Source organism: Catharus ustulatus, chromosome 5 (assembly GCF_009819885.2).
Source record: "Catharus ustulatus isolate bCatUst1 chromosome 5, bCatUst1.pri.v2, whole genome shotgun sequence".
Lineage (NCBI taxonomy): Eukaryota > Metazoa > Chordata > Aves > Passeriformes > Turdidae > Catharus > Catharus ustulatus.
This window is the reverse complement of record NC_046225.1, coordinates 53,795,521-53,814,736: the sequence shown is the minus strand read 5'-3', so window position 1 is coordinate 53,814,736 and position 19,216 is coordinate 53,795,521. Positions and strand designations below refer to the sequence as shown.

Genomic DNA, 19,216 nt, shown 5'->3' with positions numbered 1-19,216 from the left:
TCCTGCAGTTAACCTCTGAGAGAACTGTCCAGCATTCAAATAGTTTTATTTGTTTGTTTGATTCTAATAATCCATATATCAAGGATCAGGCTGAAAACACATTAAAAAAGCATGCGTACTTTGTTTTGAATCTACACGACTGAATGAATACTTTAGGATTAATGTTACCTTAACATGGGACAAGAGCAAGATTACAGCATAGCACATTGTGGAAGAGGATCAAAATATGTCTGCAGTGAGGTTGTTAAAAATCTCCATAAAAATCAGAAAAATTTAAAGTTTGTGACACAAAAGCAGTGTTTCCCAAGACAAAGTATTGGACAAATGCAAAAAGTAGATTAAGTTTCCTCAGGAAGAAACACATTGAAAAAGCCATTTCCACTGAGTCACTGTGCATTCAAAAGCCACGTGCCAGAACACAGAGCCAAACATCAGCTATGCAGAAAAGGGCCAGGAAAAATAATCTATAATTAGTTCCCAAACACAGTGCAGATCATAGTTAACGACTCCTGAAAATCAACTGACTGTTCCACACTATTACAAAGAAGAATATCACCATTGATGAAGCTCTGAAACAAAAAAGACATAGATAGGTACAAAGAAAGATTCTGATCTGTGGTAGCAGCTTGTATCATGAAGGTTATCTCAAACTGTAACAGAAAGTGGGACTTTGTCCTTTTGATTTGTTGCCCTGCATGCATTCGTCCCTGAGGGAAACAGGAAGACATTCATGCCAAATCTGGAAGCAAAGCATGCTTGTGCATTAAACATGAGCCAAACAATTCAACAAGAGGACAACCTTTTTGCCAGTTTTTTCCAGTCATGTTGGCAGGGTCAAGATCTGCAGAATGTAAGTTATTGCTTTTATTTTACTGTAAGTGCTTTCTCATATGTTTCATGGCAAAAATTTAAAAAAATTTAAAAATGCAAGAGAGACTATTGTATTTGTGATATAAACATTGTCATCCTTATCTTATTTTCTTCCCAATATAAATATAAGCTGTAAAAAGATGTAGTGGGGTTTTTTTTTTTACATATTTACTGCTTCTGTTCTAATGCACCTATTGAAACCTTTTGTGCAAAGCTCTGAAATCACCAAAGAACACAGATAGATGTATCATTTAAAGAAACTTGCTCAAGAAGTAATTTTGGTGATATGTTGGGGAGCAGTAGAGGAAATTAATAATTTATTTTTTATGCTATGTGATAATTTATTTTTCTCATAGGGACATGCTGGTTTTCTTTTGTTTCCTGTAAATACTAACATTTTAAATAACATCTATACAGCTAAACCCATCTTTCATTATAAGTAGAAAATAGTGTGTTTATGTGTGTATTTATATACAGATACACGGGAGAAAGTTATCTCATGCTTCTACTGAACTATATGAAAATCAGTATGATCACCATGTCTCTTATTCGCACAGGAAGCTTAATGGTCTTGCAATGTGCACCTTTACCAGATAAGGGGGGAAAGAATGATCATATTGCTGCTGTTGTTTATGTAGCTGTTTCAATGCATGGCCTAGAGCTCATTTGTTAATGACCATGCAAATATACAGCACACTTGTAAAGAATTAAATTATTTTTCCTCATGCATATTCATGTATGCATGTGTATTTTGGATCTCATTAAAGCAGTTTACAAAAGATTCTGTAACAAGCATCCCACTTTCAGCATTGCCCTGGAAATAGATTTGGTAAGGGCAAAATTCAGGAATATACATAGACATCCCTGACTTTAAACATCTAACAATCAATTTTATTTCCCATCATACACCTGGAATAACATCCTAAAAATCAGTTAGGTGCATTTTTGGATTCTTGCACAGAGAGAGCCAAGTTCTATCGCTTCATAAAACTGAAGCTTCATATTACAAAAATGCAGAAAAAGCATTGTGAGTTAACCCTTAGCTAAGCACTCACACTTACTTCTCACTCAACCACCACAACCCCAATGGGATGGGGACAAAGCAAGAAGAGCAATCACGAGAAAAGTTGAATTGAGACAAAAACAGATTTGTAAGTAAAGGAAAGAGAAATAAACAAGTGATGCAAAGGCAAGCACTCAGCACCTCATGCAGATTGATACCCCACTAATCTCTGAAAAAGGGTCACCTTAGAAGCTAAAATTCCACTCTCTTTATTCCTCTCTCCATCCTTATTGCTGAGCATGAAACTACAGGGTGTGGTGTATTCCTTCATCCAGTCTGGGTCAGCTGTCTCAGCTGTGTGTGCTCCCAGTTCTTGCCCATCCCCAGATTACTCATTGTGGGGAAAGTAGGGTGCAGAGTGGGGAAATGACAGGCATTAGTGTGATCAAAACAAACCCACAGCACAGCACCATATAGGGCTGTTGTGAACACCATTAACTCCACTGCAGTCACAGCTAGTACATAGAGTAACTGCATTTTACTTTTTAAAAGTTTGACTGTAAAAATCAGTATCTGCATGCATTACTGTATAAGAATTACTCATAAATACAGTGACAAACAGCTTCTGTGGTAAAAGGTTTTTACTTCTCTGGTAAACTACTTCCTCTGAAAAAAATGTTTTCTGAGCCTTTTAAACCTTTTTACAGTAAAACCACCATTTTCTTTACTTATTTTGCTCACAAAGAGCATAGAGTGGGTGGAACTTTTTTATATCAAACTTACTTTATAGTGAGTCTAAGCAGTCACTGAAAAAACTGTTGTCAAATAGAAAACAAGAATGTAGGAGGAATTATATGAAGAAATATTCATTATATGTAGACCTTGCATGTCAGTTGTTTGAAGAGATTATTATATCATTATATATTAATTAATACATATTTAATATAAATATATGTATTTATATCATATATTGTAAGACATCATTGTCACTTTCAGTGGCATCACAGCCCATGCCTCTGCAGATTCTTCAGGTTAAGCAGGCTCTGTCAGACACCAGAGAGCATTGCAGTTCTTGTGTGGATATCTACTTGCCAACCACATGGTGTTAGGATGATGTATAAAAGATGGTTTCCACGAGTAGCCAAGGAACAAAAACTCGGTTTTTTCCCCAGCATGCTCCATCAGCTAAGTGTAAACTCAAGCAGAAAGGAATTTCTTAAGTATTCCATTTAAAAAAAAAAAGATTCAAAGTAAGCACAGAATGAACTGAACCTATCGTATACTGCAGGAAAGAATATACCATTAGGACATAATTTTCTGTTTCTTTTCACAGAAATTTTATAAAGTCAAGAATCTCATACGAAAGTGACAAGGAATTCAACAAGGGTAGGACAGTAACAAAGTGTGTGAAGAGAAAGGATGTTGTTGACACAGGAAAAATGGATGAAAGGTGGAGAAGAAAATTATGAAGAGACCATTTGTTAATTTTTTAGCATAAGAAGCACTTCAGGATATTCTCAAAAATTATAGCTCCTACTGTGGGAATATAAAAAAGGGTTATTTTTTGTTTGGCTTTTGTTTTGTTTTGTTTCGGGTTGGGTATTCTGAATCTACCTCTGCTTCCCATCACTACTTTTTTTTTTTAAGTTCCATGTTAACTTTTAAAATCAATCTGGAAAAAGATTATTTTCCATTATTCCAGCTCTTCAAATATATAATTGAGGCCTATTTCTGGGACATACAGAATTTCTGAATAGCATTCTGTGTCTTTATAACAATACAATATAAAATGAGGGAGTAACTGTAACATATCTTCAGATTTAGAAAAGAAATATTAAATATGCTTTTATTGAGATTTGAAATTTAATCTTTCATATTTATTAAATGTAGTATTAGGGTAGCTAGAATACATAAAGGAAATTGTGAAATGCAAGAAGTACTGCAGATGAAAAGTATTTTGATATTTAGGTATGTTCATGTATGTGAATACAGAAGAATATTGTGGTCATCGATGAAAATACCTATTTGGGTATCATAAAGGAAAGAAAAAGAGAAAAGAAAATGAGAGAGTCTTAAGAAAACCTGAAGAAAAAAGAAAGGGAAGAGACGTTGTATAAAGTAATAGCTGAGAGGACTAAGATATATATAAAAATTCACTCCTTAAGAAACAAGCAGCCTAAAAGCAAACTGAGGAATGAAATGAGACACTAAATTTACATTGGATAATGCCTCAAACACTGAATAGCCCTATTGAAGACCACATGACTAGCTCAAAAATAAAGTGCTATGCAGCATGATCCACAGGGTAGTGATAAATTGCATATAAAAGACAGCACAGAAAAATTTAGTGCATTTCAAAGGTCAGCTTTCAGCATTATTCTCTACAAAACCCTTGCTAAAATATAGAAACATTTGCAGAGCAAGCTGTGTGATTTCCAGTGGCCCTAGGAAGAAATTCACACCAACCTTACATTTTATTCACAAAATATTTAGGAACTAAGGGATATCTACTAAAGCTGGTTATCAACCATAGTGTCCTATAATCCACAGTAATAAAATACAGCAGTTGAATCTCAAATCCTTTTCCAAAATGCTTTGTGAAAATTATAAACTCACAAGATAAATTATCTTTTCAGCCCTCAGATATGTAGTTCTTCACAGTAATTTTTGCAACAATATAAACTGAAATTGTCTTTCACAAATTATGAATTAGAATGCCATTAGTGATGTTATAATGGTGTCTCAGCCACATGCTGACTGAAATATTTTCTTCTATTCTTTCCAAACTATCACCTGACTTAAAAGACATTTATATTATTTTTGTTAAAATGTAATACCTTATTTCTTATACTGATAATATTTGCTTTTGCTTATTTCTATATAATATGCATGCATATTTGTAGGATGCTGGCACATATTTTTTCATTATCAACAGATTCATCATCACATTCCTGCTTTTAATACTAATGTCACAATAATGGAAAGATTAATTCTCCACAGACACAAACATTTTATGGCGAATATTACAACATACTTATTACTACTCTTTGTTTCTCATTTGCAATTCAGCTTGTATTTTTTTGATCAAAACCATACAAAATCTTCTAAAAAATCATAATTCATTAAAGCTCATGTAGTTATGCCATGTTTAGTTAAATGATGCTTTGTTACTACCAGTTTAAATAACTTTTTATTAAGTATTTCTGCCACATTGCTTTGGAGTCTGTTGTGCACACTTTCAAACTCATTTTGGAGGTTAAAGTCATATTTTGTATCATATAAAAATTGGATGAGTAGTTAAATGTTTCACTTTAGTCTTTAAATATTGTGAAAGATTATTTTCTAATGAAGCAACATTAAAACACAAAAATGAATAAAAAATGTTAATGGAAATAGCTAGGCTCTCTTAAGTTACTGATAAATTCAAAAGAAACAAAAATACTTGTAAATAATATTCAACTACTATTTAAGAGAAAAGCCAAATTATGGTAGAACTAGTCTCTAAGGAGCAGCCTGGTTTACTTGCATTATTGTAGCTCTTTCACAAAAAGAGATGAAGTGAAATCAGCCATTGTTGTTAATTTAGACGATCTCCTCCTTCAACCTATTTAAATGAAAGTAATATGCACAGAGAAAGGTAATTAAAATAAACCACCCTAAAGTTAACAACACCATCCAGATGTTTAAAACTTCTGATTAGCTTTGAAACAATGTAATTGATCAAATCCTTAGAACCTCTCTAATTAAAAGACTCATCAAATCTTACATATTCCCATTAATACTCTCAGGAGCAAAGGGACCTGATATGTAAGAATCACAGAATGACAGAATGGGTCAGGTTGGAAGAGACCCACAGGTCATCTGGTCCAGGCTCCAGCTCCCTGCTGAAGCAGAGTCATCCCAGGCATATGCACAGGATTCTGTCCAGATTGTTCTTGTACATCTCCAGTGAGGGAGACTCCACAGCCTCCCTGGGAAATCTGTTCCAGCGCTTGGTCACCTGCACATTTAGATAGCACTTCCGGGGAATCAGTTTCTGCCCCTTGCCTCTTATCCTACTGCTTTGGCACCACTGAGCTCCATCCTCTTGACACCTTCCCTTCAGACACTGACAGACATTGATGAAGTTCCCTCTCTGTCATACCTTCCTGAAACTGAGCAAGCCCAATTTAAATCTTTGAGGTTGTATTTTTCTTTCAAAATGCCTTGCTATATTTCTTTCCTTTTCAACGCAGTTGGAAACATGGTTCAAAAACTACTGCAAAATTGAAGTACTGAATTTGTCTTTATAACAACAGATATGAGAAAAGTGCCAAAATCAGAAATACACATAGTCTAACATTCAGTGACAGTGTGATTGTGTTTTGTCTGACAGAAATAAAGGCAGCTCAGATCCCATGTAAGTTTCACGCTCCCAAATATCCCATGCTGAGCATCGCTTCATTCAGTTTGAGCACTGTTTACTTAGATCATTATTGCTCCTCTTGTTGACTTCTTGTTTCAGTTTATGCCTGTTGTGTTTCACCCTGGCAACATTCACCACTATGAAGTGCCTTGCCTGAACTTGCTGTAGTCCATAAGAATTTGTCATCTGTCAGAGGACCTAAAATACATCCATATCACTAGATGAAGTCTTACTGAAGGCAAGGATCATTCATTTCTCTGGACCTCCTACATGCGCTCCTGTTATTGCATATCAGGAGGCTGCTGGCCTGCTTTGCCGCCAAGTCAAGATGTTGTCTCATGCCCAACTAGCCATCTACCAGCAGCCCTGAGTTCTTCTCATCAGTGTGCTCTCCTGCCAGTTAGGGACTGTGTCATTATTAGAAATGTTTTAGTGTTGTGACCACATGCAGACCTCTAGTTGTTTCCCACGTGTGAGTGACTGGAAAAAGTGATTAATGACTCCCAGCAATAGAAGGGAGGGTGAGGGGTAGTGAGGGAAGGCAGTGCAAGTTCTGTGGGAAGTGGGATTTGCCCTATACCCCACCCCTTGGAGCCTCCAGTGCATCCCAGAATGGCTGTCAGTCACTGGCACACCCGAACCTCCACCTGGAGGGGAGGAGCTGAGACACCAAAGCAGATAAAAGCAGTTGCACAAAGACACGAGGGGTCATGTCCCATTGTTTTGGATTTTATAGGAGCTGAGAACATGCTGGATTTCAAACAGCAAATAATAATTTTTGTCTGTATGTGCTGTGGTCAGTGCCAGGAGCCCTGTCTGTGCTGTATCATTTTCATGGTTGAGCACTTGAACAGTGCCTTCATTGGGGTTTCCAGCCCTCTCCAGGCACCTGTTCTATAGCCCTGCACCCATCTTACGTGCTCCCTACAGCCATCAGTCCTCAGCTGAAAGAAAAAGATTGAAGAACCCTTTTTTTCAGGAGTAGCTGAAAGTTGTAATTCAAAACCAGAGTTTTTGAGAAGTAAAAGTCTATGATATCTTCCCTTCTGCAGCAGCAGCAGTCAGCCCCCCTTTCCCCCAAGTTTCCTAGAAAAACCATTCCCTGTATGCCTTGGCCTTGTACAGGTTATCTTGCTATGTGATTTTTTAGGTGAATTTTTTCTTTTGCCCAGGTTTTAGGATCTAAATACAGATTCTCTGATCTTCACTTCTTTTTACTTGAAAGGAAACCTACTGGGTGACAAAAACATTCACTCTAAAACAGAGTACAGTCCATTTGTGGTTAACACAGCCCCAGCAGGATTTTCACCACCAGAAATCTCACTGCACATTGTTTTGATGTGACTTCCACTGAAAACTCATATTTCCTATGAAAATAAATGCCTTTTTCTAATTGAATTAAGAAGTATACATTTTAAAAATACAATTATGTCAATTCTGTAGAAAATCAACAATTTAAGGACAGCAAAAAATGAAACTTAAGTTGCATAGCAATTTTACCAAAGGAAAAACAAAGTGACAGAGGTTCTTACCAAAACATAGCAGCAGCACAATGCTTGGAGAATTCCTAAACCAGTTCCAACTGTTTCATCATTTTGTAGCAAAATCTGAAACAGACTGAAGGGATGTGGGAGAATTAAGAAGAAGGCCTCAGTGGAGCATAAATTGCAAGTTCCTTTCTAAGCAGGAAGATCTAACTCCATTAAGTAACGGCACAGTGACCTGAAATGCAAGGTAGTACTTCAATTTGGGAAATGTGCTTCATTTTGGGAAATGCACTTCACAGAAATGTGTGCAAATAAAACATCATCAACAACCATAAAACTGGGCAAAACACAGATCTCAATGGAAAAACTGAACACTCCACCAGAATGGACTTGAAACAGTAAGAAACCACTGAACAACATATTAGTCTAATTAGTCCAAAAAATAAATTTTAGTTAATTAAGATACAAATTTTCACTATCTCAATAGGAAAAAAATTGAAATAAATTAGTAATATTCATAAGTAATGCTTGAAATATTATAGAATGGATAAAAATTATTAATGTAATTCCAGAGAAAAGTAACTGTAGAGAGATTTAAACCAAAATTAAATAACTAAGCTAAGAATCTGTCAGCCAATGCATCTTCAGAGGTACTAAGAAATACTTTGATAAAATCATGCATAGTCTTTAAGATGGATGAATTTGAGACTTTGGTCTGGAAACTATGCTAGTCACACCAGGAAACTTTGATTTCTAAGGAATTCAACATAGATATGAGAAAGCAAGATACTAAATAAATACTTTATGTGGTTGGGATGAGATTGTGATATGAAAGTAGTAAACAGATCTGAAAAAATTAAGAAAAATTAATTTTAAAAAAAAGTGTGCTAACATTTCTTTTCAGTAATGATCTGTAGGCCTGATTTGAAAAGGAATTAATTCAATATATCAAGTAATACAACCCATGTCTGAAGATAGCTGTGAGCTTTGAATCCTAAAAAAATTAATAGGATAAAAATTGAATTAAAGTCAAGGAAGTTTCTTTTCAACTAATTTAAGGTCTAACCCTGAAGTGATCTGCAGGTGACAAAAATATGTAAAGTTTCATTAAATAGTATTCAGATCCTCATTAATAAAATAGTATAACATGGTATAACCTTAAAAAATATATAATTTGGCCCACAACAAAGAAGCATAAGAGTAAAATAATATGTTGCAGTAAACTATTCTGTTTCAGACTATTCCTCAGGAAATAGTTTTAGAGTATAATGTTGCTACACCACTTTTCAGAACAAATATTTACATAAAATCTAGTGGAAAAAATACCCTTTATACTCTGTTGTCAGAAAATATTGAAGTTGTTGAGTGCATATATGAGAAATTGGAGAAATAATAATCTCGATAAACACTTTTCTTACAAAATCTCAGTGGAACTAATTTTCAATAGCAAATTTCATTGATTTTACAGTATTTTATTGATAAAGTCAGAAGTGCTTAGTCATAAGTACCCAATATGAATTTTATACTTTATTCGCCTTTTAATTTATGGCCTTTTAATAGTGACTCATGTAGAAAAGCACATGGTCCATTTATTGTATTAAATACTCCATTGAAAAGCAAGAAGCAATGTCATAAAAGGAAATTAAAAAGTACAATAAGACCAGCAAGTCAGAGAGGCTGGAATTGCAGTTTTTACTTTTCAATGTACTCGTTATAAGTGGACGGGTTTTCAAAGCAGTTTGTTTCCCACGTCTTGAAGCAAGATTTTATGAGAAACCAAGCTTTCTAAACAACACATAATAGAGAGAATGCATTTATTTCAGAAGACTGTGGAATCATAATACTAACCGCCTTTTAAGAAGACTTTCCTTTAATGCTCTCCATTCAAATCATTATAAAGTAATAAAAGTATTTCCAACATTGTACTGAAATGTGTATGCAGCCGAGTTAAAACTCAAAAAACTTCACAGACGTTCATAAGTTTGTAAATCAAAATATTGAGAAAGGGATCTTTAAATGGATTTGATTTTAGTTTAGACTCATAGGAAAATTTTCAGTTTAGGTCAGCACAAAATCAAGGATAGAAGTCATTAAGGTCTGGGATAGTTTGTATTCATGACATTTCATATATTAAATCAGTGAAACAAAATAATAATATGTGTATCTTCAAAAACAACATGGTTTTTCCTCATGAGAGTCTCTTACAAGATAATGACTCAGTCAGTCTTTCATGAAGTTACACCCACCCATTAGAACAGAAATGAATTGTAGGCTTAATGAGATTGAAACTAGATTAGAGTTATTTCTCCCTTCTTTTTTAAAATACGTATTTTCTAATGTCTATATACAACACGAAAAAGATTCAAATCACACAAATGAGGGAAAATGTTTATATATTTAATTATCTAAATTCAATGTTTATCTATATTTGGTCTCCCTGTGCTGTGTTAAAATACCCTTGGGATAGAAAAGAAAAAACAATAATACCCTTTTAGCTTTAAATCTGATTTCTCCATAGTTGGACTATCAGATACCTAATGCAGCTATTTTTAATAGGTTTTGATCTTATTATAATAGAAAAAGTGTCTCTGAAAAGAGATACTAGCAAACTGCATTCCTGTAACAAGTCATTCTGCTATACGTCAGACAATTAAAGTATGCAAACTATAAAGTAATCAAAATTGTATTTCAAGTAGAAATCAGGTTCTCAATCTAGAAGAAATGTACCAAAAACTACAGCTGAAAATTGCAGAGAAAAATAAGACAACGCAAACAAAATTTTTCGTCGCTGTACTTTCATCAGTGTGTCAGAACTGAGTATTTAAATTAGCAATTAAAAAACAAGGCAAAAAGGCGTGGTTTATATTATTGCTGCATGTTTATCAAAGACTTTTTTTTTTTTTTTTTTATTAGACGTTCATGTTGCTAAAATTTTGGAAAGTGCCTTTGGACAGCTTCATACATAAGTATGTAGTAGATGGAATTGTGCCATTTCCCCACCACAAGTGTTCCTGAATTCATATCCTATACTGGAAAACATTGACTCAAGCATGATTTACCACTCTCTTTATAAAACTTCTACATTAAGACATATAGAACCTACTCTGTGTTGCTAATCTGGTACTTCTCTTATTGATACCTAATGGAAATCGAGGCACAATCACATATCAGGATTGAGTCTAAAGCATAAAGTTGATATTTAGAAACAAAGACTATAAAATAAAGAAAGATTATATATATAACACCATATATATATGCACAGTATATTTCTTAATAACTGGATAGGAACACTCTGGACTCTTTCAGTCCTATCTGGATTTTATCAATGTTTTTCTGTACTTCATGGTCATGATTTATTTTTTTTTAATAAAGTGGCTCAGTGCTAATACATGTGGAATACCTGACCTCCAAAATCTGGCCTGTTTTTAAATACATAAGACATCTATAAATAAAGAAAATATGTTATAAATTACATAATGTTCATAACCTCCTAATATTTTCATTACATACTCAGCATTTTCCAATAGGGCCAAGAATTTGGTTTTACATGAAAGCATATTCATTTATTCATTCCTCTTGCAGATATTGGCACATAGTAGCTTTACTCAGCATATCTGGGAACTACTGGAAGAACTTCATCCTACCAAACATGTATTCACATCCTTAATATTCTCTTGATGTTTAAGCACCTACTGAATTCAGATGGTTTAATTGTAAATATACCTAAGTGCTGGAATTAAAGTATGTCATCATAAAAAAAATTTATAAAAGTGTTAAATATGTCATTCGTATTTTTAATATCTTTCATCTTTTGTGATTCTAGAAAACAGGAAGTTTTTTTATACTCTGATATGTATAACTGAATGACTGCTTTCCCTGGTTTAATTGTGCATATATCCAGCTGTTTGTGTCCATTCATTCAGTGAGTACTGCACTAGAGGCACCTGACCAAGTAATAAACTTTTGTTGTTAACATGACAGACAAGAAACCAGCCTCTGCACATTATGTACTGCCAGATAACCAGCACATATATATTTACAACACTACAGTTATACTGCGTGTACATATTAGCAATCAGAAAAATAGTTCAAATAATTGCAATTTTTAAATTTTACGCAAATTGCATTTGTGCAATGTGCAATAATTGCATGATGCAATCTGCATCACAAGTATCTTGTTGTCTTTCTTAAAAATCTGGTATTATAACTCGTCTTTAAACTGAAAAATTCTTAACATCTCAAGTTATATTTAGATATTTAAGAATGTTGAAAACAGGTTTTTTTTAGTCATTCTTATACATGCATGCAATTAAAAATAGGAATTTTCATCCTAATTCCACACTTGAAGTGATAACTGCCATTTGAGTTCAAATGTATATTTCACAAAAAACATCAAAAGGGTCTTCTTGTGTTCTCATTCTCCAAAAGTAAGGGAAGCTTTGGAAGGTGCCTCTAAGGAAAAAAAAATAGTCTTTCTTCTTTTTTGTGCATTTTAACCCTATTAAATAAATCCTTTGACGGTGACTTATTTTTATTCATGTTGGAATAAGTCTAGTGTCACTTCAATTAAGTTGAACTGAATTAAACTAAATTTTTAAAGGTATAAAAAGTAGGTTTTCACTTCTAACATTTCTAAAATAACAGTAGGTCTTTGTCTTCTATCTGTTGAAGGTTTTCAATGAAATTATGTTTAAAACAGGTCACCTCCATCAGCTTTAGTGTAGCTGTTAACCTAACTGAATTCAATGTGGGATTAAATATCAAGTGAAAATGTGAATACATGCTTTGTAAGATAGACAAATGGGGAATGATTAAATTACCATGTGATGAAGCACTTTTTTCTTAAAAACAAGTAGGAAGTGTCAATAAGCCCATCCATGCAGAATTATGCAGCCAAACCTGAAACTTTCAATTCTGACCTTACAGTAAGGTCACTTCCTTTGACAAAACTACAGATTTCAGAGGACCAAAGCCTTTTTTTTCATGTTTAACATACATGACCTTTTCTCAAGACTCTACAGGGACATCACTATAATTCCTTAAAAGTTTTTATGACTCGTCAGGGCACAAGGGTGACTGGTAGATAATAAAATTTCAAATAAAAAAATATAAATATAAATATAAATATAAATATAAATATCTAAAAATAATGTATGCAAATATAACATTTAAAATATATTTAAAACAACCTAATAATTAAAAAGACAAATTAATTTTTGTGGAAAAAATAGATTTTTTGAGCTATACCACTGTTTTTCATAGCGCAGATACCTAAGAAAAAAATTGCAGTGATAGAGAGTAGATACACTGTATATTGCTCCTTCTTTGCAGTAAGACAGAAGTACCTCAGAAATAAAATTCCTGAAATATAGCACAGAACATTGTCGTTGTATCCATCAGAGGAAAATTAATTCCCTAGAGGAGTCTGCCAAGCTTCCTAACAAAAATATCCATACAATTTATGCTTCAATCACAGCCAAATTCTTTCAATTACATGAAGACTAACAGGAACATCAGCAGCTTCTCCAGTGGGCTATTCCAATTTCATTACTTTTATGCCAGTAGATGACAGGTTGTTGTTGAAATTGATCTCTTTTATAAGGTTCATAACATACTCTTCAAATTACTGTGCATCTTCAGATTTTCTTCTTTTCTCAAAGGTCTTAAGAGAGGTTAATAGCATCAACAATATAGTCTTGGTTAAAGTAGCACTACTCAAAAGAATAGCTTTCACTAAATTATGATTTTGGTCTTATACTATCAGCTGGCAAGGTCATATTCTGTCATCCCTACTTTTCTGCCTATTTATGAGCAGTGATTTCAATTATTTTTTAGAAACAACTCAAAAACCAAGATATTCCTTAGCTGTAAATAAGCCTGGGTAAACTCTGAACAGCTGTATATTGAAATGGTCAGAACTTCTCAAGATCTACCCAGTGCTATCTTGGACTGCTGCTGGTCCTTCAATTTCAGCTAATGATGAGTTCTGCAGCTAATCGACTTTAAACCTAATAGGGATTTTTCTACACTGTAGCTGCAGTCACGAGAGATGCACTTCAAGCATTTTAAAGTTCTTTTAAAATACACATACTTTCAAATGAAACCTGTTGATTTATAAAACCTTACTTAATATCTTGGTAAGTAGTGTGAATGGAATTTTTTAAACAACAGTAAAGTTTCTGAAAGCAGAATTCCCATTAATACTATCTGGAAGAAAGCTAGTAGTCAAATCTATTTAGAATTCTTTCAAAGCTGCTTCAAACATTTCCAACTTTCAGCATTTGTGATGAATTTTTTTATGACTGATGTTGGCCTAGGGTGTGTGTTTTGGGAAAGCTTCAGCAGAAATTTTTCAACTATCTTTGATATGTGAGTTGAGGAAAAATACATCATTTGGTCAATATAATGAAGTTGGCAACCTTTTCCTTGTAAAACTTCAATGCTTCCAATCTTTGGAACAGAACCTGACATTTGGAATGGCAGCTTCTATATTATTTATCTTTGTTCTTTTGTCTTTATTAACTTGACCAAACTATGCCCAAATTATAAGAACTTAAACCCCTAACAACTGCAGAGTTGTGAGTTATTTAATTGAATATTTCTACAGTTGTGCCTAGATAATCATTTAACATGTCCAACCTTCTCACAGGTCACAGCACTTACTAAAACGTCATTTACTAAACTGTGCCTTTACTTTCTTCAAAAAACCACTGCACACACTGCAGTCCTAAACTGAAAGTATTAAAAATCTGAATTAGTTTAAGACAATTTTAAATGCCCTGGCTTGGTAAAGGGCACTAGGTCTGAGTCTGACACCTAGTTATCTTCTTAATGATGCAAAAGAAATGTCATAGTGATACAGAGGAGTCAGACAGACCTGAAGACAAGATTTTGGAGTGCATCAGCTAAGAGAGAATGTGGGAATGAGAAACGAGATCTGTTAAAGCAAGAAGATAGGATTAGGGAAACAAAGGGGGACATGCTGGACAGGAAAAATTAATTATGAGCTGCTGGGACAAAGAACACAAGCTAAGAAAAGCACTAAGTCCAGACATAGATCAGCACAAGACTTTTCTAAAAATTGCCTGGAAAAAGGGAGATGAACTATGAATACACTAAAACCACATTTATAACATCCAAATTTTCAACTAAGATGAAAGTAATCTTGTGTTAGTTCAAATAATATGTAAGGATCTGGACTCTTGTTTTTAAAGCCAAAAATTTATATTCATTATTCTGTTGTATGATTTTTATTATTTTCTTTTTTTAATGAAAGTAGCTCTTTATCAACACATTGCCAGATATATAAGTGATTTACAAGATTTCCAGTTGCACCTGCATGGAGGAAGTTAATACAGACTTGCTGCCTTCATGGTTGCATCCTCTGCTTTCAAGATCATGAAGTTACCTTTGGGTAATTGCAGAATATCTTTGATTTTTTGCAGTTGCCTATATTTGTTGCCCAACAGATGTCCAGTTTATTGAAGCCACCCTTGAAATTTTTTTTGTAGTCCTGAGTTTTAATACTTGCCCAATAGTGGTTTTGTTTGTTTTCCTGTTGCTGTCTTCAGTCCTCAGGGTCTGCAGCAGATGCTTATTATAGTTTCTCTTTTGTCTTCACTATTATTCTGTCTGTATGTGAAATATTTTGCTGACATTTCATACTTTTGAAACTTTTGAAGAATTGTAGATGAAAAACATTAGGAAAAGAGATCTGGGGGAAAATGGTCATTAACATCTGCACAGCTAATGGAGATTAGAAAAGACACAAGAACTGCCCTGAAGAGAAAGAATGTACTATTTCCTTCAGCTCAGAAGGCATCACTAGCACATTTTCCTCACCAGCCACTTTCTCTTAATTGTGGAAAAATAACCTATTATTTGAAGTTTATTTTATACCTGATTCTTTTGTGTTTATTCTTATCAACTACTAAACAATAGCAGCATGCCCATAGTGACTATTAATCTATGGGAATGGTATCTGTGAAACTGCACACCTGCTGCTCAGTAAATGAAAAGGTCTCACTAATAATGCTCTTGAATATACCAGTTTGAATAACTGCAATTTGAATAACTACAATGATAGGACAAGAATTTCCCTTCTGGGTCATCTTCAGTCCTTGGAAATGAGTCTTCCCAAATCTAGTTCCTGAAAAAAAAGGAATTTCATTTATAACAATTTTATTGACAAACTTAACCAAGTAATGAGATTCTTCATTCTCCTAATGCTTAGTGTAACACATATCCTAGGAGACACCACAGTCTACAATGAATCTTGAAACAAAAAAGGAACTAAGCACAGCAGTATCCTCCCTTCCTTCCTGTTTTTTACAGTCATCCACTACCCAAAACTAATACACACTTACTGCAGTCTCCTAGGTTTTATCTGAGGAAGCACAGATAGGCCTTTAGGTATCAAGAATAGAGAGTATGAATACAATATTCCTGTGAAGTCTTCTGGCATTCTTAAACCCAAATCTCAGCAGGGATTTGCGAAAGAATGTGATGAAGCTGAGCACACATAGTTGACTAAATACTTTTGTTCTTTCTCATTCCGTACATCCCTTCATCAAAGATATGAAGAAAATATTCTAAATCTTACAATTAAGTGAGAATACAGGTTGACAACTTTTAAATTTCTTTCTAAATCAAGTAACCATAGTCATCACACAAAGATTTTCTTGTACTACAAAAGTAAAATGTGTTTCGGTCTGTTATTGAAGATATGTAGTATAAAATGGTGCAAAATCAAAGTGCCACCCTCATTTCAGAATTATATCTAGACTTCAGAATACCTTAGACATTTCATAATAGTACAGAAGAGAGCAATATATTTTTTACACATCCAGGAAGATTTTGTCAGAAAACATGTAGTCATCATCTTGATTATCTTTAATTTTTCTTAACCTCCCAAAACTGCTTCTCTTCAAAGAAAGAAGAGAGGAATGCCTGATAAAATAATTTTGTATTCTGCCTTTTGTTTAGAGGGGAAATAGGTAAAGTGGTGAAAAAAATCCTTAGCCCATCATTTTGGTGTACTATTAAGAAACTAAAAGCTATTTACACCACCAGCCTCTCCTCAGTATTTTTCTTATTTTATAAAATTTTTAAGGGGAAAGTTTAACTGCGCCTTCAGGAATGATGCAAGCATTTTGGTCAAAGCAAATTTGACACAGCACAACAGAACAAGGTCCAGAAGTTGCCAAAAAAGCATCGAACTGAACTGTCAAGATCACCCAGCAATGTATGATCTTATTGCCTTGACCGTATAGCCAAGTTTATTCAACATTAGCATTTCATACATAGAAATTCTGGTTCTTCCTGCACCCACAGCTTATACATGTTTACACAAACCACAAAACATTCCGTAACATCTAGGCTTTCCAGTACAGAGCTCAGCTATGAGAACATGGCTTTGATTTCTGAATCACTAATGGGGGATTTATATACTGTAACTTTAGCTATTTAAAAGTAAGACCTTTCACTTAAAGATGCACAACGTCAGCAGCAGGGAGATAGGCATGTCACAATATAAATTAATTACATTTATCAATCTTTTTCAAGATGGGTGATTACATAGCTACCTGTTGCTCTCAACATGTCACTACACTTGTCACAATTTGCTCTAGTCGTCTACCTTCTAAATGGCTGGTTGGTTAGGATAAATGCATCATCCCACCATCATAAGATTTCATAAACCCTATTTAAAACCTAAAATGTAACACACAGACAGTACATACTGGGAAATAGTTAGGCAGGGTGGTATCTATACTTATTTTTTTTCTTAAACTAGGCTTTTTAAATGGTATCTCTTTTTACTCTCCTAGGAAAAACTATGCAAAGAAGCTACGGTAAATACTGGTTTTGATGAACAAGCTCTTCCACTACAAAGACAAAAAAAGTAGGACCATATTTCATTCCTTGAAAAGGTTAGCAAACTGTTTCGCAAAGTGGTTTCCTTGGGGCTCTCCAAAACAACTGGGCCAGTTCTATGCAGAAACAATGCACAGAAGATATAAGGGGACTGGAATCTTTTGAACCGGCAGCTGTGCTACCTGCGGCTCTCCATAACAAGCAGACCAATTCCATGTGGAAACAGAATGAGCACAAGATATAAAAAGATCAAAATTGTTTGAACCAGCAGCTGTGCTACCTGCAGCAGTTAATCTTTTCTGGCAATCTGTTAGAGACACACATTCCTCAGGCTAAGAGGACTAAGAGGCTTTTGCTGACTGCTGTTCCTCTGAGAGAAGCTAAGTCCAATTCCCCCTCCATATAACTGGAACAGTTAAATAGTGGACTCATATATGTATTAGGGGGAAAAAAAGTCACTTTCATTTCCTTTCTTGGAAAGGACATTTTTGATCAGTTGCCTTGAATAAGCAACTCTGAACTGGCAGCTCATTTCTTAAAGCAATTTTACTTAAACTAAAAGGTAAAATGGTAAAATCTTGTGCTATGATGAAGCTAAAATTGTGTAAGTGGAAATGTATTTAATAATAGGCATGGGCAAAAGAGCATACTCTCCTATGGACCTAATATCTGCAGTGAAGACAAAGTACATTTTTGTACTATTGCATATAAATTAAAATTTATCTTACATTTATCTACCCTTTAAAATACTGTATGTCCTAGGGCTTTCTGGATTTTTCTATTGTTCTTTTACTGTTACATACTGTCTCTCTTTTACTCTCATTGGATAAATAATTTAAATAAAAGAACTATATGACCCTACAATACTTGCTCTTTTTTTTTTAAGACTCTTATTTCTCCATTTATTGTCTTTCACAGTTTAAGAAGTATCTTTTGCATTATGAATAATGATCTAATGCATCCATTTCTAACTTTTCTTTTTTAGAGCTACACTATTTTGTCAAATGTTTTGTTGGTTTGAAGAGGAATATTTTATATTTGATTTGCATTCCAGACATCATTTGTTCAGTCACAGGACAGAGTAGCTGTCTGGCCACATTTCTTTCAGTAACTTTTGAGAAATAGAATAAGGCAAAAGAGAACATTTCCCCCTAATGTACTTCGGTTTTCTTTTAAACAGGAGGGGAAAAAGAAATTTTTTGCATTTTTAATTATTCAAACACGGAGAAAAAACTATAGCCCTTGGGCTTTGGGAGCAAGCATAGAGTTAATTAACCTTATGATACATTTCTAGGCTTTCAATCTTCAGTCAGCCCTCAACTGCACTGGGAAGCTCTGCTACTGCTTTCCGTTTATGTTCCTCCCAAAAGAAGGGGAGTAAATGACTAACAAAATAGTGTAAGTAATGCGCTTTTTTGTGTGCCAGTTAAGCATCCTGCCCATGTTTTGTACCTACCTTTATGCCTGATTCTGAACAACAGTAAGAAACTAGAGAAGCCTGCAGGTATCAGGGAGTCCATGTATCCTGTAAGATGTGTCATCTTAGCAGGTTTCCTGCAGTACGGGCAGGCAGGAAGA

General features: G+C 34.3%; 1 long non-coding RNA gene across 1 annotated transcript; it reads left to right on the top strand.

The window, feature by feature from the left end:
• The first annotated feature begins 598 nt into the window (after positions 1–598).
• On the top strand, positions 599–17,667 carry LOC116996747. The gene is made up of 3 exons (XR_004418015.1): positions 599–850; positions 3,207–3,323; positions 17,593–17,667. It is a non-coding gene; the product is annotated as an uncharacterized LOC116996747 (long non-coding RNA).
• The last annotated feature ends 1,549 nt before the right edge of the window (positions 17,668–19,216 follow it).